Here is a 22,346-nt window from a genome sequence, read left to right as displayed (position 1 = left end):
GCCTGGCTCACGCCCCACTGGATGAGTCCTTTTTACATTGTTTATTATTATTTCTTGGGATGTGTATTTGGGGATGGGAGGGATTGCAGCACTGACCCATTTGGGGGCTCAGCGTGGGTGGGGGTCAGGAATGTTCTGCTTCTGGTTTACTGCTTCTATCTTTCTTCCTCTCCTTTTGCTTCTCTCTATGCATGCTGCCAAAGCCTTAACTGTGATAGTTTGGGAGGATGTGTGCTCAGATGGGATATTGGAATGGCACGGAAAAGAGTGACACCTGTGCGTTGCCTTACTTGGAATGTTCGCGGGCTGAATGATGGGCGCAAGATGAGATTGCTGTCTGCCTATATGCAGCGACATGCGACTGACATTAGCATGCTGCAGGAGACCCACCTGGTAGAGGCCACAAAAATCCGGATAAAGGCTGGCTGGATTGGAGAGTGTCACGCTGCAATGTATTCGCGATATGCTAAAGGTGTGGCGATTTTAATTCGGAAAGGGCTACAGTGGCGCACCGAAAAGGTACTTGTGGATCCTAATGGCCGTTACATTATGCTACGGGGTACTCTGCTGGATAGACCTTGTAGACTGGTATCGATTTACGGCCCTAATATTGATGACCCTGAATTCTTCGGGGAAGTGTGGCAGTTGATTGGCTCACTGGGTCCAGGCACCTTGCTGTGGGGGGGACTTCAATGTGATATTGAACCCTGTGGTGGATCGTGAAAGCCTGGCTCGGCCACAGCATGTGGCGGCTGCTTAGGTCCTTTCGCTTGTGATGGCTGAGGGTGCTTTGGTAGATATATGGAGGGCAAAGCATGCAACTGACAGGGAGGGCACCTGTGTCAATTATGTTCATAGTAGTTGGTCCGGCATTGACAGATGGCTTGGTAACAGGGGTGTTGAGCTCTAGACGCAGTCGATTGAGCATATGGCACGCACCCTGTCAGACCATTCGCTGGTCCTGCTGGAGCTGGCTGTACCCGGGGGCCCCGGGCGAACCTTTATGTGGAGGCTACCTCACATGGTACTTAGAGACCAGGTATTCAGGGATGAGATCCGTGATGCCATTGTACATTACTTTGCTGAGAATTGGGGTTGGTGACATCGTCTGGAGCCTTGTGGGAGGCTTTTAAGGTGGTGATTCATGTTATCTGCCTCTCTAAACAGCATGGAGTGTTGAAGGGGCTGAGGAGGGATCTGGCAGATCTGGAGGCCAAGATTATTGATATGGAAAAACGCTTAGTCGCGGACTGGTCGGGGGACCTTTTGGCTGCCCTGAGAAGTACGATGGCACGGTATGAGGAGGCAGCACTGCGTGAGGTCTGCTTCCTGGGGAGGCACGCTATGGCGAGGAGATATGGCGTGGGGGAGAGGGCTGGCCATACACTAGCAAATATGCTCCGTAAACCATGGGCAAGTAATTATATTGTAGAGCTGTCGGATTCAACCAGTGAGCGTTACACCGGCACTGAGGAGATCAGGCGCGTCCTCACTGACTTTTACGCAGACTTGTATACGGAACCTCCTGGGTTGGACTCTGCGGCAGCCAATGACTACTTTGCAGATATTAGCCTGTTGTGGTTTGAGGATTCCCATCGGTCATATCTAGATGCCCCCTTTTCGGTGGACGATGTGATCCAGGCTTTTCGCAGTCTGCTGGGTGATAAGGCGCCTGGGCTGGATGGCCTAACTCTGTCCTTTTATAAGGCATATGCTGACATCCTGGCGCTGCACCTCCTGGAGGTTTATGCGGAAGCTCTTGAGACCTGTGTTCTTCCTGCCTCACTGCTAGAGGCTCTTATTGTGACTTTTTTAAAGCCCGGGAAGGATCCGAGCAGTTGCGATTCATATCGGCCCCTCTCATTAATCAACATAGATAATAAGATTCTGGCAAAGATGATAGCTGCTCGCTTGCAGCCTTTGCTTTTGACCCTGGTGCTGCCGGACCCTGGTGATGCCGGGGCTTTGTGCTGGGCCATTCTACCTTACATAATCTCCGCACATACTCTGCGGTATCTCGTACGATCGACCTTGATGTCCATGCGGAGGCGGTGTTCCAAGATGCCACCAAATCCTTTGACTCCCTGGCGTGGTCATACATGTTTGCTCTGCTGGCTCGAGTGGGACTGAGTCTCAGGTTTATCCAACTGATCCGCTTGTTGTACTCACGACCTTCTGCTCGGTTGAGAGTAAATGAGACTATCTCTGACCCCTTTCTGATTGCTAGGGACACTCGCCAGGGCTGCCCACCCTCTCCGTTGCTTTTAGCAATAGCGATGGAGCTGATGGTGGCTCGCTTGAGACAACACCACAATCATAGAGCATTTCAACAGCATCCAATATTAATTTCCATGTAAGCGGAGGATATCGCTCTGTATGTCCGCGATCCGCAGCGACACCTCAATGCCGTGTTAGATGAAATAGTGTGCTTTGGACGGTTTTCCGGGATTACCATCAACTGGTCCAAGTCGGTGGTGCTGCCTCTCTCTGAGGCTACGACGCAGTTCCCCTCTGAATACCCCATTGGCTGGGCTGATGGCCTGGTGCGATATTTAGGTGTCTGGCTGAGCAAGGACGTTACATTACGTGGCTGTAGGACAAGATGGAGCTGTGGCGCTCGCTGCCGCTTTCGCTGACGGGTCGCATTGCGATAGCGAAGATGGCCATTTTGCCCAAATTTTTATATCTGTTAATCAATCTACCTCTTGTCCTCACATTGAGTTTTCTGCAGCAACTTAGGTCCGCGCTGGTGAAGCTGGCCTGGGCTGGTGGTCAGCCCAGAATTTCGTGGGAAAAACTGACACTTCCATTTGAGATGGGAGGTTTGCATGCCCTGGATTTAGAGCACTATTATCAATGTGCGTAGTCACATTTTTCGTATTTCTGGCTGCACCCCACGAGATACCTGTCACATTTGGCACCTGAAAGTGACACTGTGTGGCCAAGTAGATTACCACTGGTGCTTGGGAGCCCATTTAGAGCAAGACCGCGAGGGGTTGACACTGTGACTTGCACTGCAAGAGCTTGGTCTGCACTGTTGAGGCATGCCAATGTGCGTGATCCCTTTGCACCTGCGATGCCGGTATTGGATGTTGCCGACCTGCAGTTGTCGGAAGATGCCCGTGTGCGCGAGTTTCTTCGTGATCTAGCTTAACCACCTTAGGCTCTTGCTTTTCTGATGGGCTGTTTATCTCCTCGGAGGTGGCGCCTAGCGATGGGCAAGATACTGCGTTGCACCGACTATACATACTTAGAATTGGCGCGATGCTCCGGGCGCGCTTTCCCTGTTTCCCTGCGATGCCGCCGGAGTGCCGAGCACTGGAACTCATGCATCAAATGCAATCACCCGTGCAGGCTTATTACCAAGCTCTATGCTTGTATGCAGGGCGAGACACCTGAGATTAAAGCTAAAGTAAGCTGGGAGGTGGACATAGACAGGACCATTCCTGATGATGTGTGGCGAAGATGTTGCGCGCATATGAGAGAGTTGTCTCCTAACTACAAACTGTGTCTTATTCACTTTAAGTTCCTACATCGTTTGTATTATACACCCTGTAGATTGCGAAGTATGGGTCTGCGTGCTGATGCGTGTTGTGCTAGATGTAGGGTCCCTGATGCAGACTTTTTGCACCTCGCGTGGAGCTGTGTTGTGCTTCGCGAATACTGGACAGAGGTGTCGCGGATGATTGAGGAGATGACTGATCTCGAACTGCAGCATACCCCTAAACTTGCACTTCTGGGTTATGTGGAGGAGATCCCCTCTGCCCACAGGATACTGGTAGGACTGCTGCTGGCTAAGCGCAGGGTCGCAATGTGCTGGGGGCGTAGCTGAGCTACCCGTTGTCGTGAGTGGCTACAAGATGCTTCGTTCTGTCAAGAACAACTAATGATATACTGGGAGCTGATGCCTGGGGGCTCCCGACCGAGAGACATATGGGCCCCCGTGCACTCATTTTTGGAGACCCGGTCATTTGGCGGCATCTGACGGCTCGGTGCTTCCTATTGAGAATGCAAATAGTTATGCTTTCCTTCCATGCTATCCCTCACGACCTGCAGTTATACGGGTGCTCTGACGGCTGCATTGTTTTTCTGATCTTTCCTCCTTTGCTTCTATCTTCACTCCCCCCTCCTTTTTCTGTTTCTTTAGTATTCCCTATCTTTCTGAGCTTAGCCTTCTGTTGTTGTAATGCTTTCTCATTTCTCAATGTGCACTTCAGGAGGTTTCAGAATATGGAAATATTGTACTGTACTGAGTGAAGCCCGGACTCCTTTTATTCATGTATTGTAAGAAGGTATATGCCTTTGTTGCTTCTTACGCTTTAAACGGTACACAAGATGTAAGTGCTGACTTCTCAAATGTGGCACATTGAATGTGTTATTATAAATGCACAATAATAAATAAAAAAAAGGAGACTCAAGGTTATGACTCTGAATGGAATTTTTTAAGACTTCAAAGAGAACTTTTATCACTGAGAATGGCTTGACTGAATAGAGCCACTTATTAAAGGGATTCAGGAGCAATCTGGGTCCAAATTGAGGTGGCATGGTGGGCTAAAGACCAATGGGTTAATATGCTACCCCAGGAGATTGCCAGTGGTTAGAATTATTGCAGAATTCCCTCTTTCAGCTTTTGTGTGCTAGGCATAACACCATAAGTGGCTTTGGTAGGCCAGGCCTGGGTCATGTGTTCGCTGTGTGACTGGAACCAAGTTACACTCAACCGATAACCCCCATGAAGACAGGACAAGTGTTGGGTTGCTTGTGTTCTGGTTCAGAGAGCATCTGGCCTGGTAATTTGGACTTGACCTTTCCTATTGGAGCAATGTCAAGCATGATATGCATATGGCTGGATCCCAACTGAGGTGGAATAGTGCCCAAAAGAATGATGGGTTGGAATGGTACTCCAGAAAATTGCCAGTCATTAGGCTTATTGCAAGCATTTCTTTCATCACCTTTAGTGTGCTTGGAAATCTGTAATTTGAACTGACCGACAGAATGTACAGTGTTTTATGGATAGTTTGATTGTAGAGCCACCAACATTCCTGGGCCTAAGAACGTGTTGGCTGATACATTATCTCGTAGTTACCTTGAGCCATCTGTTACATTCAATCAGCTGGATGATTCCTTCTCAATGAGTGGTTGGAACTGTACAATATTAATTAAGGTTAAGATGGGTCAAGAGCAGATAAAACCAAGACATTCGAAAGAGTGGCATTAAAGACTTCTGTGGTTCACTTAAATGAGATGTGTTTCAGTCAGCAAGCAATCTGTGCTCCTACAAGGGTATTACAAATAGATGTGATGAAGTGATTTCTGGTCATAGAGGAGTCAAGATTAATTTGGACTTACTTCTACAGTATTTTTGGTGGCCAACAGTTCATTCTGATGTTCAGGAATAGGTTCTATAGTGCCCTGTGTCCGCTCAGAATAAATCCTTACATTCTAAAATATTTTAATATGTACAACCTTTTCCTGTGGCTCCTGACCATTGGCATATGATATCAACTAATTTTATAACATCACTTCCCTAATCAGAAGAATATTGTGTAATAGTGGCCCATTTGTCTTTGCAGAGTGAGTTATCAATAGCTGTAGAAGTGGCCCAGTGTATTTTGAATGACATTTGTCAAGTAAATAGATTGCCACGGTCCATTCACTTCTGTACTCAATACCTTTCACATGTTTAGAAATCTTCATGTAACACTTTGGGTGTTGAACAAGTTGTTTTGTCAGGTTATCAAATTCATTCAATACAGCAAACAAAGCAAAGACTGAAAAATATCTTCAATGCTATTAAACTGCTATTCAAAGCAACTTGGATTCTCGCCTGTCTGTTTGAGAATGTATGCCACTAATGCTATTCACAAATCTATTAGGGTTTCACCGTATTTTTTGCTGTACGGAAAGATTTCTTACAAGAGTTTTTCCATTTTTTCCCTGTATACATTCTTTCTGTCATGCAACAACCGACAGTTTGAAACTACAGAAGCATAGCCAACTTTTTTTCTGAAAGTCTGCATCACTCAAAGGTCCAGAAAACACAGATAAGCCAAGATCAAATGTTGATTCCTTTTCCCCAGGAAGAAGGTTTGGTCATCTTCTTGTGTGTCCATACTTTGCCTTTCAAGTTTCAACTGAGATTTTTTAACCCATGTTTCATAAACTATCAGAATGACCCGGTTACTTTTCAAATTAAGTTATCTCAAATTTCTAAGATGCATCCTATGTTTTATTCATTGCCATTAAAGCCTTATGTTACTCATCCAAGTTTCATCTGAACTTCTACTAGAAATAGTTCAAGGGTAACTAGAATATGAAGTTCGAGGAATGTGTGGGTATCTGAAATTTTAAGGCGGCTGCAAGTTTTCATACATTAGAAAGGCCACCATTCTAAGAACATTCTGGCATTCTTGGAATATGCTTCATCTGTTCATTCTTTTGTGTTCATTGACTACTTTTACGGCACCTACAAGTGCCCAGGGGATCTTAGGAGGGGCATACTGTTACGTTAAAGGCTTAACTGGGCCCTTGCATAGGCCGAAGAGGGAGAAGCATTTACCAAATTGGCAAGTGGGGCATCTTGAGATGCTGTGCTCAGCACTTATCTGAGAACTTGCATGGCCAAATCTATCCTGGAATCTTAACGCTTGCATCCACCTGGAGGAGTGTCCTGCAATTTGTTCTATGCTTGGGGTGCTTTTGGCAGCAGCGGGTTTGTGGAACCCCACACTGGAAGGATCATGACAATTTTGGGCCTGTTGACCTTAGTTGCATATGTCAATTGAGTGCCAAATTTCATTAAGATGCAAAAATGGGAGCCGAAGTTATATGCAAAACACAAAATGCAGTTTTGATAAGGTAACCAGATTTTGAAAAAACAAAAACCGGAACATTCCACAAACGCAGTTTTTCATTGACCAAGGTGCACAGATTGAGTTAAGAAAGTGTTCCCTGACATAGAAAACACTGACAATGAAGCACTAGAGATAATTAAATACAGCCTTTACACTCTGTATGATATATGTAGTTAACTAATCCTACAGTTATATACATGAAAACTTGCCTCCCTCTGTGTTCAATCGACCCTCTCTATAAACCACGACAAGTACTAAATTTACTGAAATTGCTAGGACACATGGTAAAAAAATGAGACCATCTTGGTGAAACCAGGACTAATTTTTAATGGAAATGTGGTCTGAGACATAACTGTATTGTCACTACCACCAATTGATACATTTTTTATCCCATCACAGAACTATCCATGAGGGTATGAGATGTTCTGCATGTTAGCAGTTTTGCAACTTTTTATCTTTTTGTTGCAGTGAAAAGAATTGGCACAGCAACTTTGTGTGCTCATGTGTTTTGCCTGAAGACTCAAAGCTATGTGATCATATGATTATACAGGGTGCTGACCTTGTAAGAGTGCACTGGTGTAAAGAGGCAGAGCATATATATGAAATATGTATATATACATATTGTTGGACCTGGCTTTTTGACAGGGACATCCCCAAACTTTTTGCCTCCTTCCTCCTATTTTTTCTGACCTGTTGTTGTTGGCTTTTGACCTCTGGGCACTTTACCACTGCTAACCAGTGCTAAAGTGCATATGCTCTCTGGGTAAATTGTACTACTGATTGGTTTATCCATGATTGACTATTTAATTTACTTGTAAGACCCTGATAGAGTGCACTACATGTGCCTAGGGCAGGTAGATTAAATGCTACTAGTGGGCCTGCAGCACTGGTTGTGCCACCCACCTCAGTAGCCCCTTAACCCTGTCTCAGGCCTGCCATTGCAAGGCCTGTGTGTGCAGTTTCACTGCCACTTCGACTTGGCATTTAAAAGTACTTGCCAAGCCTAGAGCTCCCCTTTTACTACATATAAGTCATCCCTGATGTGTGCCCTAGGTAACCCCTAGAGCAGGGTGCTGTGTAGGTAAAAGGCAGGACATGTACCTGTGTAGTTATATGTCCTGGTAGTGGGAAACTCCTAAATTCGTTTTGACACTACTGTGAGGCCTGCTCCTTTCATAGGCTAACATTGGAGCTGCCCTCATACACTGTTGAAGTGGCAGCTGCTGATCTGAAAGGAGCAGGAAGGTCATATTTAGTATGGCCAGAATGGTAATACAAAATCCTGCTGACTGGTGAAGTCGGATTTAATATTACTATTCTAGAAATGCCACTTTTAGAAAGTGAGCATTTCTTTGCACTAAAATCTTGTTGTGCCCTTCAATCCACGTCTGGCTAGGTTTAGTTGACAGCTCCTTGTGCATTCACTCAGACACACCCCAAACACAGGGTACTCAGCCTCACTTGCATACATCTGCATTTTGAATGGGTCTTCATGGGCTGGGAGGGTGGAGGGCCTGCCCTCACACAAAGGACTGCCACACCCCCTACTGGGACTCTGGCAGACAGGATTGAGCTGAAAGGGAACTTGGTGCATTTCTTAGAGACTCTTTGAAGTCAACCCCACTTCAAAGGCACAACTTAGTATAAAACAGGGCCTCTGCCCTACCTCAAGAGACACTTGCTGGAGAAGAAACCTGAACCAGAAACTACATCCTGCCAAGAAGAACTGCCTGGCTGCTCAAAGGACTCACCTGTCTGCTTTTCTACAAAGGACTGCTGCCTTGCTGTTGGCCTGCTGCCTTGTTGAACTCTTGCCTGGCTATAAAAGTGCTCTCCAAGGGCTTGGATAGAGCTTGCCTCCTGTTCCCTGAAGTCTCAGGACCAAAAAGACTTCACTCTTCCTCTTGGACGCTCCGTGCGCCGAACTTTTCGACACACAGCTTGTTCCGCGGCAAGAAAAACGCCGCACAACGACGCTGATCAACGCGACGCCTTCGGGACGACCGAAACTTTGACGCACGGCCTCGCAAGGACGACGCCGCCCGACTTCCCGGGAGAAATCGACGCGACGCCTGCCGTGAGATCAAAACTTTGACGCACGGCCTCGCAAGGACAACGCCGCCCGACTCCGCAGGAGAAATCGACGCGACGCCTGCCGTGAGATCGAAACTTCGACGCGCAGCCCCGCAGAACAACGCGCAGCCGGAAAACAAGCAGGAAAATCCACGCACAGACCCGGGACATCTGGTAATCCCCGCGACCCACAGAAAGAGACTGTCCGCGCGCCGGAAAACAACGCCCGACTTCCCCGCGTGGAAAATAACGACGCAAGTCCGTGTGTGCTGGGGAGAAATCGACGCACACACCCTTTTTCCACGCACCTCTTCCTTTGTGGCCCTCTGAGGAGATTTTCCACCAGAAACCAGGTACTTTGTGTTTGAAAGAGACTCTGTTTACTTTCTAAAGACTTAAGACACTTTATATCACTTTTCAGTGATATGTTTACAAATTCATATTGCATCTTTGATCGTTTTGACCTGAAGATACCCAGATAAATATTATATATTTTTCTAAATACTGTGTGGTGTATTTTTGTGGTGTTATGCTATGGTGTTGTATGATTTATTGCACAAATGCTTTACACATTGCCTTCTAAGTTAAGCCTGAGTGCTCGTGCCAAGCTACCGGAGGGTGAGCACAGGCTGATTTTGGATTGTGTGTGACTTACCCTGACTAGAGTGAGGGTTCTTGCTTGGACAGAGGGCAACCTAACTGCCAACCAAAAACCCCATTTCTAACATTGGTGATCAGCGGTGAGGATAGGACTTGTGTTTGTGCAGTGACATACAGTAGCTAAGTATTTCACTACCTACCCACAGTTGAAGGTCAACTTGATTTTTCATCTTTTTTGGCTCTTGGTTCTCTGATGTCCTCCTGGATATACTATTGATATTTTGGACTTTGGATTTTGGTTTTTGCTGATAAGATCTTATCAAAATGGGATTGTGTACCTACTCATTCTTTGTTCGTACGGACCACCTCACTAAGGCTGACCTAAGGAAGCTTTGCAGAAAATGGGGCCTTCCTGTAGCAAGGAGATCTACTAAGGCGGAGATGCTCCATCACTACATAGTCTGGGGGGAGGAAAGATGGGCAGAGAGAGAGGCAGCAAGAAACCAAATGACTAAGTACCCCTCAGATGAGGAGGAGGACTACTCACATGAGGAGGATGACTACTCAGATGAGGAAAGAGAACCAGTGGGAGATGAATGGCTCCTAGCTCTAGAGCGGTGTCTAGAAGAGCTAGATGAGCAGCTTGAAAGGGCTGAGGCAGCAAGTCTCTTAGCCCTGGAAGAAGAAAAGATTGCAGCTCAAGAGCTGAGCTGTAAAGAGCTGAAACTGGAGGCCGGAAGGGCTGAGTCCAGTTCAGATGGTGGCAGCAAAAATCTTGCATCCAGTACTGCTGAAGAAGGGCACAAGCCCAGAGATGTGGTGCCCAACTTGAAGAAGGGAGTTGACACACCCCAGGCGGTTCAAGGGTATGAGGTAGTTCCCGTTATGCACAGGGTCCCTGAGAAGGATTGGGGAACTGGCACAGGGAGTCATATTCCTACTGGGGGGAGGGACACTTTACTGACTCTAGCAGAGAGTGACAGAGAAAAGGGTTCCCCCCTGGTGGACGTCCTGGATATAGAGTGTAGAGACATCCCAGAAGAGTTTGGGTTGAGTGTCAGGGACAGACAGATACTGTCTCACCAGTCTCAGGAGGGCGAAGTAGAGTGCTTTTCCAAGGTTGAGTTACTGGGTGGTTGGGTGAAGGGTACTGTGGTTAATACATGTGAAGGGCAGAGTGATGTAATTGCTGGAGAGCATATGTCTGGTCCTTATTTTCCAGAGCTACGCCAACACCAGGTGGAGTGTGAGTTCTCTGACCCCAGGGAGCTTACAATGGAGGCAGACTTCTGGGTGAGTACCAGAGAGTCTGAAGAGGCATTTGGGGGTGCTCCTGAAGGGAGTGGTCTAGGTGGTTCCCAACCGAGTGTGGTGGGAAAGGATTGTAGTGTCCCAGGTAGGTCCCCGGTCCTAGAGGGTTCCATGAGGGAACACCAGGAGGGAAGCCTAGCCTGTACCGTAGGGCCACCTTTTGAGGGAAGCCCCGCAGTGTCAGAAGAACTTGGGGGGGTGACTGTAGCCAGCATCCCAACAGTTCTGGTGTCTGGCAGTACCCCTCATAGTGAGGGGGTGCAGAAGTCCAGACATAGGGTTGAGAGGGGGTTGCAGACCCCAGTGGAGGACCTTGAGAGTCAGGGGACAGCTCTGAGAGCAGAGCCCCCCAGGAATGACCCAGGTGAAACCGTTTCTCGTTTGGGGGAAACCCAGACTCTGCCGGATGGGGAGAGATGGGGAGACCTGCGCCAACCAGACTCTTGTGTGGCCCTTGGGGACGGTGTGTCCCTTGTGGGGGGTGAGAGTGCCCCCCAGGAAGTCCTGGCATGCCAGGCAAAGATTCAACCTCAGGGTGGTGACTCTGGGTTGGATACCCAGGTTCAGAGGTTAACCTCTGACCTGGTGGGAGGTAGATGTGCCTCCCAAGAAGTCCTGCTGTGCCAGGCAATTGTCCAACCTCAGGGTGTTGACTCTGGGTTGGATGACCAGGTTCAGAGGTTAAACTCTGACCTGGCGGGGGGTAGGTGTGCCCCCCAGAAAGTCCTGGCGTGGCAGGCAATTGCCCAACCTCAGGGTGGTGACCCTGGGTTGGGGAACCAGGCTCAGAGGTTAAACTCTGACCTGGTGGGAGGTAGGTGTGCCTCCCTGGAAGTCCTGGCCTGCCAGGCAATGGTTCAACCTCAGGGTGGTGACTCTGGGTTGGCTAACCAGGTTCAGGGAATAAGCTCTGACCTGTTGGGGGGTAGGCGTGCCCCCCAGGAAGTCCTGGTGTACCAGGCAGTGGTCCAACCTCAGAGTGCTGACTCTGGGTTGGATAACCGGGTTCAGAGGTTAAACTCTGACCTGGTGGGGGGTAGGTGTGCCCCCCAGGAAGTCCTGGCATGCCAGGCAATTGTTCAACCTCAGGGTGGTGACTCTGGGTTGGATACCCAGGTTCAGAGGTTAAACTCTGACCTGGTGGGAGGTAGGTGTGCCTCCCAAGAAGCCCTGCTGTGCCAGGCAATTGTCCAACCTCAGGGTGTTGACTCTGGGTTGGATGACCAGGTTCAGAGGTTAAACTCTGACCTGGTGGGGGGTAGGTGTGCCCCCCAGAAAGTCCTGGCGTGCCAGGCAATTGCCCAACCTCAGGGTGGTGACCCTGGGTTGGGGAACCAGGCTCAGAGGTTAAACTCTGACCTGGTGGGAGGTAGGTGTGCCTCCCAGAAAGTCCTGGTGCGCCAGGCAATTGTTCAACTTCAGGGTGGTGACTCTGAGTTGAATGGCCCAGTGCAGAGGGTAAACTCTGACCTGGTGGAGGGTCAGTGTGCCCTCCAGGAAGTCCTGGCGTGCCAGGCAATTGTTCAACTTCAGGGTGGTGACTCTGAGTTGAATGGCCAAGTTCAGAGGTTAAACTCTGACCTGGTGGAGGGTCAGTGTGCCCTCCAGCAAGTCCTGGCGTGCCAGGCAATTGTTCAACTTCAGGGTGGTGACTCTGAGTTGAATGGTCAGGTGCAGAGGTTAAACTCTGACCTGGTGGGGGGTAGGTGTGCCTCCCAGGAAGTCCTGGTTTGCCAGGCAGTGATCCAGTCTGAGGGTACAGACCCTGGGCTGGATTACCAGGTTCAGGGTGTCCCCCCGGACCTGGAGGGAGGGGCTACTGATAACAGTGCCCCTACCATGTTGTCTTCTGAGAAGGCCACTCCTAGTTGGAGGGTGCTGGACCCCAGAAGGGAGGGCAGGGGGAGGGAAGCCTCACCCCGGGCCCTAGTCCAACCGGAAGGTACAGGCCCCAGGTTGGAGGGCCAGTTGCAGGTTAACAGCCCTGCACTGGTGGAGTAATGGTACAGGGTGACTTCTGTAAGCACCCTGACCATGTTGGACTCTGGGGGTTCCGCTCCAGGAGGGAGGGTACAAAGCCCCAGAGGGGAGGACCAGGTTCAGGCTGTCATCCCTGACCTGGTGGAAGGGAGAGTGGTTAAAGGGTGCCCAGCACCTGGGGCTACCGCCCCCCACTCTCCACAGCCACAGTGGTTGGAGAGCTTTGAGAGGCCTGGGGCCTGGCTCTCATCCCTGGCAGCTGTCAGTAATCACTGTGGCTTGCTGTCCGGGTGGACAGAGTTATCCCTGGGGAGGGGACAAGTGTCACACCCCAGGGGTAGAGTGGGCAACACCACTGTGTTGGTCATGGTGGTACTATCCTGCTCCTGGGATACATCTGTGAGCAAAGTAAGGTTAGGTGCTGCACAGATGGGATCCGCAGGTAAGGAGAAAGGTTCCCCATGGGTTGGCTTAGTGGGCCCTGAGAGTATGGACAGAGTGATCCAATTGGAGTCAGGAAGGCGAAGAACTGGAGCATGCCCCTGCTGTTGTGGGCCTGGGTCCTTGTTCTGTCGCCTCAAACAGGGAAGTACATCAGGATAGTGATTGTTCTCCCCTGGCTTTAGGCTGGTAGGGGGTCATGTTGGACCTGGCTTTTTGACAGGGACATCCCCAAACTTTTTGCCTCCTTCCTCCTATTTTTTCTGACCTGTTGTTGTTGGCTTTTGACCTCTGGGCACTTTACCACTGCTAACCAGTGCTAAAGTGCATATGCTCTCTGGGTAAATTGTACTACTGATTGGTTTATCCATGATTGACTATTTAATTTACTTGTAAGACCCTGGTAGAGTGCACTACATGTGCCTAGGGCAGGTAGATTAAATGCTACTAGTGGGCCTGCAGCACTGGTTGTGCCACCCACCTCAGTAGCCCCTTAACCCTGTCTCAGGCCTGCCATTGCAAGGCCTGTGTGTGCAGTTTCACTGCCACTTCGACTTGGCATTTAAAAGTACTTGCCAAGCCTAGAGCTCCCCTTTTACTACATATAAGTCATCCCTAATGTGTGCCCTAGGTAACCCCTAGAGCAGGGTGCTGTGTAGGTAAAAGGCAGGACATGTACCTGTGTAGTTATATGTCCTGGTAGCGGGAAACTCCTAAATTCGTTTTGACACTACTGTGAGGCCTGCTCCTTTCATAGGCTAACATTGGAGCTGCCCTCATACACTGTTGAAGTGGCAGCTGCTGATCTGAAAGGAGCAGGAAGGTCATATTTAGTATGGCCAGAATGGTAATACAAAATCCTGCTGACTGGTGAAGTCGGATTTAATATTACTATTCTAGAAATGCCACTTTTAGAAAGTGAGCATTTCTTTGCACTAAAATCTTGTTGTGCCCTTCAATCCACGTCTGGCTAGGTTTAGTTGACAGCTCCTTGTGCATTCACTCAGACACACCCCAAACACAGGGTACTCAGCCTCACTTGCATACATCTGCATTTTGAATGGGTCTTCATGGGCTGGGAGGGTGGAGGGCCTGCCCTCACACAAAGGACTGCCACACCCCCTACTGGGACTCTGGCAGACAGGATTGAGCTGAAAGGGAACTTGGTGCATTTCTTAGAGACTCTTTGAAGTCAACCCCACTTCAAAGGCACAACTTAGTATAAAACAGGGCCTCTGCCCTACCTCAAGAGACACTTGCTGGAGAAGAAACCTGAACCAGAAACTACATCCTGCCAAGAAGAACTGCCTGGCTGCTCAAAGGACTCACCTGTCTGCTTTTCTACAAAGGACTGCTGCCTTGCTGTTGGCCTGCTGCCTTGTTGAACTCTTGCCTGGCTGTAAAAGTGCTCTCCAAGGGCTTGGATAGAGCTTGCCTCCTGTTCCCTGAAGTCTCAGGACCAAAAAGACTTCACTCTTCCTCTTGGACGCTCCGTGCGCCGAACTTTTCGACGCACAGCTTGTTCCGCGGCAAGAAAAACGCCGCACACCGACGCTGATCAACGCGACGCCTTCAGGACGACCGAAACTTTGACGCACGGCCTCGCAAGGACGACGCCGCCCGACTTCCCGGGAGAAATCGACGCGACGCCTGCCGTGAGATCAAAACTTTGACGCACGGCCTCGCAAGGACAACGCCGCCCGACTCCGCAGGAGAAATCGACGCGATGCCTGCCGTGCGATCAAAACTTTGATGCACGGCCTCGCAAGGACAACGCCGCCCGACTCCGCAGGAGAAACCGACGCGACGCCTGCCGTGAGATCAAAACTTTGACGCACGGCCTCGCAAGGACAACGCCGCCCGACTCCGCAGGAGAAATCGACGCGACGCCTGCCGTGAGATCGAAACTTCGACGCGCAGCCCCGCAGAACGACGCGCAGCCGGAAAACAAGCAGGAAAATCCACGCACAGACCCGGGACATCTGGTAATCCCCGCGACCCACAGAAAGAGACTGTCCGCGCGCCGGAAAACAACGCCCGACTTCCCTGCGTGGAAAATAACGACGCAAGTCCGTGTGTGCTGGGGAGAAATCGACGCACACACCCTTTTTCCACGCACCTCTTCCTTTGTGGCCCTCTGAGGAGATTTTCCACCAGAAACCAGGTACTTTGTGTTTGAAAGAGACTCTGTTTACTTTCTAAAGACTTAAGACACTTTATATCACTTTTCAGTGATATCTTTACAAATTCATATTGCATCTTTGATCGTTTTGACCTGAAGATACCCAGATAAATATTATATATTTTTCTAAATACTGTGTGGTGTATTTTTGTGGTGTTATGCTATGGTGTTGTATGATTTATTGCACAAATGCTTTACACATTGCCTTCTAAGTTAAGCCTGACTGCTCGTGCCAAGCTACCGGAGGGTGAGCACAGGCTGATTTTGGATTGTGTGTGACTTACCCTGACTAGAGTGAGGGTTCTTGCTTGGACAGAGGGCAACCTAACTGCCAACCAAAAACCCCATTTCTAACACATATTATATTACAGAGTGGCAGTGGCCACTGTGTAATTATAGTTAGATCAGACTTTCCATACAAGGGGTGTTTTTATTTGCTAATAACTTTAGCACAGTTTGGCAAACCTTTATGAAACTTTCCAAAAAAGGTTTATACACCTCAGCTCCTTCCTGTAAAGTTTCACGGTGATCCATCAAGCAGGGGCCGACAAAATGGGGTGAGTCCCAAAATGTTGCTCTCCCATGTTAATTCCCATAGTTAATTTTTGGGAAGTAATACAGAAAAAGCAGCTGAGCAGAATTACACCAACTTTGACAGATGGTTTGAAATTTACTCAGAAAGGGTGTTTTTTGTTATGTGCAGTGCTTTAAATGGGCCGGTACTCTCCGGTATGGAGTACCGGCACTTTTTTATTTTGAGAGGGAGAGTACCGGCATATCTCAAGAAAAACGTAATACTTTTAATTGGAGAGTACCGGCACTTCTCAGAAACAAGCAGGTACTCTGGTACAGAGTACCTGCACTTCTATTTTTCCATTTAAAGCACTGGTTATGTGGTGTAAATCTATTCAGCCATTTTTAAAAGATTACATTTAAAGCATAGTGATATCTGGACGGTTGCACCTGCAGTTCTCCCACAGTATTCCTACAGTACCGCAAATAAAAAAAAATTGAATTAATTGATTAGTCAGGAGGGCTTTTTTCCCATCGGTCATTCTAGTCCTGCAGGATCAGTCCCATAGAAACAAGTGATCTGCTTAGCTGGCAGCAACATAAAAAAAATGTTGCTGCCACCATTACAGGACTCCAAGACTCGATCCCTGTGTCCTCTAAATAAAATTTAAATTGCATATAAGGGAGTAGCATACCTACTGGCACTTCAGAGGGAGATTCAGAGGCATCCCCCCGGGGCCAAAAAGTAAAAAAAAAAAATCAAAAAAAAAGTGCTGCATCTCCCACAGTACTCCGACCGGACTCAGAATGGCCCCCTGTTAAGTACCATCAGGCACCTGTGGGAGCTGTGGTACCACAAGCCCATGCAAACTTCAATAAGTGAAGCTTGTGTGGTCTTGTTGTACCTCGCATGATGCTTGAACCATAATACAGTGGGAGTACTGCACTACTGCAAAAACATTTTTTTTTTTATGTGGGATGGTGGTCCATGTTGGATTGGTCACCCTTCTTAAGGCTGTGTGTGGCTGGGTGCTGGTCATCGGGGCGGGCATTGGTTACAGGGCCCGGCCTCATGGCCTTGTGTGGCAAGAGCCATGCCCATATGGGGTAGGATACCCACAAGGAGTTGGGCGCCACCCGCACTCTGCCTAAACCTATGGTCAGTGAGGGAGTTATGTGAATATGATCATAAAACCAAGAAAGTTGGTGGAAAAAAACAAAGGTTAAAGTGACCTTATGCTTTACTGAAAAATATGGTAACAAAATCATATCAAAACATAGAAATTCACTGAAAAAAACAAGTTATAGTGACGTTATATTTAGCTAAGGTAATACAATTTTATCTTATGTTTAGAAACCCTAGAAACTCACTGAAAAATGTGAATTTATAGCTAGATGCTGTAATAAAAAATAAAAAAAACACTTGAAAGCAAAAAAAAAAGAAATTCAACAGGTACAGCTTCCTGAGCTTGCTAGAATTTGTGCTTCTGCCAGTCACTGCTTTTGACCTCATGAATTACATCACCGATGACATGTTAAAAACAAGCATTTGCAATACAATGGGTCTTGCATTTGCTTGAGTTAGAGATATTAGCGTTGTAAATTCCTAACTGGGTTTTTCTTGCCACATAAATTAAAAATGAAAAGTAAAACAGTTGACAGAAGCAAGTCAGTTAAAAGCACCACAGCCATCATGAGCGTGAGCATGAGAGTTATTGGCTCCCTGCGTGAATGTCTAGAAAGTATCACAGCTGGGATAAAGGGCAAACCAAAACCAGAGGAGGGGCCATCACACGCTGTAACAGGAGGAAGCCTGACGTAGTGTGATGGCCAACAAAAATGTTCACCTAGTGAAATCGTCTGGGAGGGAACTCAGCACACAAAGGAGGGACATGTCACAAAATGCACCAATAAAATTGAAGCATTTAAGACAAGCACAACAAAGAATGAATAGCAAAAGTGGGAGTGGTTAAAAGCCCACAGAGAGATTACAACAGGCCAGAGCGCTTGGGCGCTCGACCCTCATGACATCACTGATGTCATCATTAATGACATATTTTTAGGAGACTGTAGATTCACAGCCTATATTTGTATGTAAACATGTATGTATTTTTTCTGATTGATGATTTGCTCACATGAGGCTGGAATGAAAGCTAAAGCTGTCTCTATACCGGACCTTAAAATTACCAATCCTTTGTGTGCTGTTCATGTGTCTTTGATGTTGTCGTCTTCTCTCTCGCCTCCCTCTCTCTTCCCAAGTTGCACTTTACGAGGTTTCAACAGTATTATTTTTTGCTCCTCAGCATTGTGCAACTCTGTTGAGAATAAAATATTTCTTTGTTAATCATTGCTTTAAACCAGTTGCGGCTTTCAGGGATTAAAAGGGGGCTGGGTGGTGATGACGCAGAAAAAGAGGGTCCAACATATATTCATATATCATGTAACCAAAATCGTATAATGTAGTGTGATTTTAGTAAAGAAAATAATGTACGAGGGAAATTGTGCCCTCGGGGTAGTTCGCCATCATTATAAACGAGCTTTATTAATCATGGAGAAATTGAAAATTGCAATAATCCGTCATAAGTGCAAATGTATGCCATGATTTCTTATTTGAAACTGTTTTGCTTAGCTTAAATTTAAAAGAGGCTTTGGCCTAGTTGCCTGGTCTCAAATTCTAACTGCGTGGCTTTTCCTTGAACTAATGAAACATATATTCTTGCTTGAAGTTGTATTTTTCCAGTAGAGATGACTAATGCACTTATCTTCAAGGTTTCGTGCTAGGCCGGTTTCATCCCTTTGATACAAGGTCAGTCTCTGCAGGTGCGGACAATGAAGGTACAGATACTAAATTAATTGGCAACCCATGTTGCAACTTGTGTTCCAAGGCTCCAAGGACAATGTATGCATAAATGAGCGCTAGTAAAAGGACAGTTTTCATTGGATAATTTGAAGCAAACCTATGAACCCTCCAATGGAAGACCCTGCAGAATTTGGAATGTTTCTTACTTAAACCCACTGGACAAAGAGAAGTCAGCCATTTTCCTTGATGCCAATTTGAAGCCAGATGCCAGACTCCATTTTGGACAACACCCTGATGCCCTTTTCTCTATCTGAGAGAAAGAGACTTTAAGAATTCTCACGCTAGAGACTTTAACTTTGATTTGCCCCGTCTTGCCCATGCAGTAACTTTGCCCCATTCTCCTTGCTATTGCAAGGAAGCTTGCTCTTAACTTTGCCCCTTTGAAACCTGCCCCATGCTGATCGAACCAGTACCTGAGGGACGAAGACTTTTCTTGAATGCTGATTGTATTTGGTAAATATGAAAGGATAATTGTATTATGCATTGTGTTTTTCCTTTTAGGTACCAACTGCTATTTTGATAGGGCCCAAGCTAGAAGTTTTCCAAATTTGTGTTGATTAAATTCGTTTGCATGAAGCCCCACATACCAATGCTAATCAGAGGTTAGTTGAGGTATTCATTCGATGCACCATGCTAATTTGAAATCTTGTTATGCTGGCCAATGTATGAAATCAGTCAAATACAGTTACTCATATTAGTGATTTGCATTGCCATAACTGAATGTTTCATTATCCAGATTTTGCGTAGATTGCGTTTCTTCCGCCGCTATGGACAGGTAGTAATGTTCATATATATATATATCATTTGGTTTTGAGACTTATATATATCGTGCTAGCTTTGTTTATATAGGGAAATAAATTCATTAACTTTTAATAAACTGGTGTGGTTATTCATGACTGAAAGGTCATGGTGCGCCGAAATACCAACTGTTATTGATTTCCGATGTGTTATCTTGATCTATTAATTGAGAATTGATTACCGATTGCAATAGTTATTGATTATTGATCTGAGTGACCTGATTATTCTAGGATGAGGAGAGCCCGACTCGGCTAAAAGATTCACCGACCTCCAACGTGTCCAGGTACAGGTAATTTATAAGGGCTGGACGCGTTAACAGTGGCGCACAGGGGGGAAGATTATAAAGATGAAATAAATACATTTTTAAAAAACTTACTGCTGCGCTGCCGATCCTCGACGTCTTAGCAGTAGGATGGCACAGGCTCCCAGCCTGCCCTGCGGCCAATCCTGATGCTGCTCAGAGCCTATGCCTGCTCTCTCCAGCCCTGCAACACAGTGCCAGGCTTAAGAGAGCACAGTGCGCATGTGTGTTTGCCCGGCCCGAGACGTCCCACCAAACATACATGCGCACGGAGTGGAGTACACAGTACACTCCCCTCAGTGCTCGTCATTCCCAATGCCCTGCCTATTTAAAGATGAAAGGATAATAAACTTAGTTTATTATCCTTTCATTGATAAAGGAGTTGCAGCGCTTGCTGCTGGCGGGGGCGATGCTCCTCTGCAATAGCGGCGGAGCCGCCACTGCTTTAAACATGTTTTACCTCAACTGTTAAACGATGGAGGATGACATCCATCTAGCTTTTAGTCGGCAAGGATTCCCCCTACTCTGCTAGTGCCAATAACATAACATTTGAGACTGTTTTAGATTCAGATACTCCACCCAACGATGAAAATTTCCACAGTTCTGTTTACTTACATGACTGATGAGAAGAACTATTTTTAACTTCTCCCTAAGCAGAAATTAAAGAAAGGCTGTTATTTTTCATGTACCGCAAAGGATGAGCTGTATGGAGAAGGAAAGAAAAATAATGTACAACTTAACTCAAAGTTTCGGAATAAGGTCTATGTTAATGTATTTGCAGAACATCCATTACCCTAGTTTAAGAAAAGAATAGCTGTGGTTGGAAATGGGACAGAATAACTGCCTGTTTTTATACTGCATATTGAGTCCGGGCAAGGAAAATGTATTTTTAACTTTGATGTACAGTATAATATGGCTCATTTGCTCTTAACTTGTACCTAGAGGCCAGATGTATGTACCAACAAACTGCAAACTGTGGGTGAAAACCGTGCAATTACCTTTTGCAATATTTCTCTCATTTTGCAATGTGACTCATACTCATAGGTCGCATCAAAAATTCCCATTCGCAGTGGGTCACATAATGGCCTGCCTAATGAATATTAATTAAGATCGTCACTATTGTTCACACGCACTGAAGGAAAGTTGGCCAGCAAAGGGGCTGCAGACACACCTCCATCCTTCTGTTTGCATTTCCAAATGTGAAACATTTTTCATAAAGCAACCCATATTCCAACAGGTGCTACTTTTAAAAAAATGGTTCCTCTTTGATAAGACTTGGTGGGTTGTAAGGGGAGCTAATATTGGTCATCTGGAACACCTCCTACTCTCTCCGAGTCCGATGAATACAGTTCCCATATAGGAAGCTGCCAAGGGGGTAGAGTGTCCCCTTGAAAATGAGAGACCACTTTTCTTAGAAGTTTTGGTAACTTTTCAATGGTTTGCTACCACAATTGTGGTAACAAACCATTAGTACATCTCATTGCAAATCAAAAATAGGAAGGAATTACCATGTTACACGCCATCCTAATTGGGATTTGAAATGCATTGCAAAACCCCTTTTTTGATTGAAAAGGGCTTTTCCAAATTGCAAAACGTATTAAAAAACATTATGCTGTAGCAATGTACTGACTGTGTGAATTCCAGGTTTTATGGCTGCAAATTGGTTTTGCCCCACAATATTTGTACCAGAACGATAGTTTTAGACTATTGGTTGATGTCATAGAACTCTAACTAAGGAAACTGAAACAAAACTTTTAGTCACTTATGGCATGAATGTTGTGGTGAGCTTAGTTCACTTAGTGAGATTTATTAGGAAAATAAAATATAAAGATTTTCTTCTGTTCATATCTCGTCTTTGTGTATATGGATATTGTTTTATGTCTATCCGACGTTGGCCCTAATAAACATATTGATGTGTTTATTACAACCAGCTCCCTGCCTCTCCTAGGATTTCCTGCACTTTTATAGTCATATTTATTTATTATAACATTGGACACTTTTTTTTTTTTAAACAAAATTTTTTGAAATAATCAGGGTCAGCTTAATAAAACCCAATTACGTGCTACATTGAATATTAGTGGAATAGTTTCCACAAATTCTGATCTGTGTATGGCAGAGTGCGCAGTTTTCTTTTTAATTCATTTATGTTACAAATTGACATTGCGGTCCATCGGTTAATTTTGTTAATTCTTTTAATAATATATTGGGGTAACCGTTATGTAAAATTGGGTGATGTTATACACCACGCAAAGCAATTTTCCTGATCCCTTTTATAACAGCCTTCTAAATGAAGAGTGAAGTTTGGAAAATGTGTCTTCTGTTTGCGTTTTAAGGCAAACAAGGGTTTACTTTGAAGAATTAGGCTATGTTAAGTGGGGACAACCCATCCTAAATAGTTCGTTTTGTGATTATTAAAAATATGAATGTAACAAC

The 22,346-nt window shown here is 46.3% G+C and overlaps 1 long non-coding RNA gene across 1 annotated transcript in view; it reads right to left on the bottom strand.

Moving 5' to 3' along the window:
• The window catches only part of LOC138283233 (uncharacterized), an 89,199-nt gene extending 71,014 nt beyond the window's left edge, over window positions 1-18,185 (bottom strand). Inside the window, exon 1 of the long non-coding RNA XR_011201142.1 lies at window positions 18,131-18,185. This is a non-coding gene — a long non-coding RNA (uncharacterized lncRNA). The remainder of the gene's footprint in view (window positions 1-18,130) is intronic.
• Window positions 18,186-22,346: the final 4,161 nt, after the last annotated feature.

This window comes from Pleurodeles waltl, chromosome 3_1 (assembly GCF_031143425.1).
Source record: "Pleurodeles waltl isolate 20211129_DDA chromosome 3_1, aPleWal1.hap1.20221129, whole genome shotgun sequence".
In the NCBI taxonomy this organism is placed as follows: domain Eukaryota; kingdom Metazoa; phylum Chordata; class Amphibia; order Caudata; family Salamandridae; genus Pleurodeles; species Pleurodeles waltl.
This window is presented reverse-complemented; position numbering and strand designations above follow the sequence as displayed.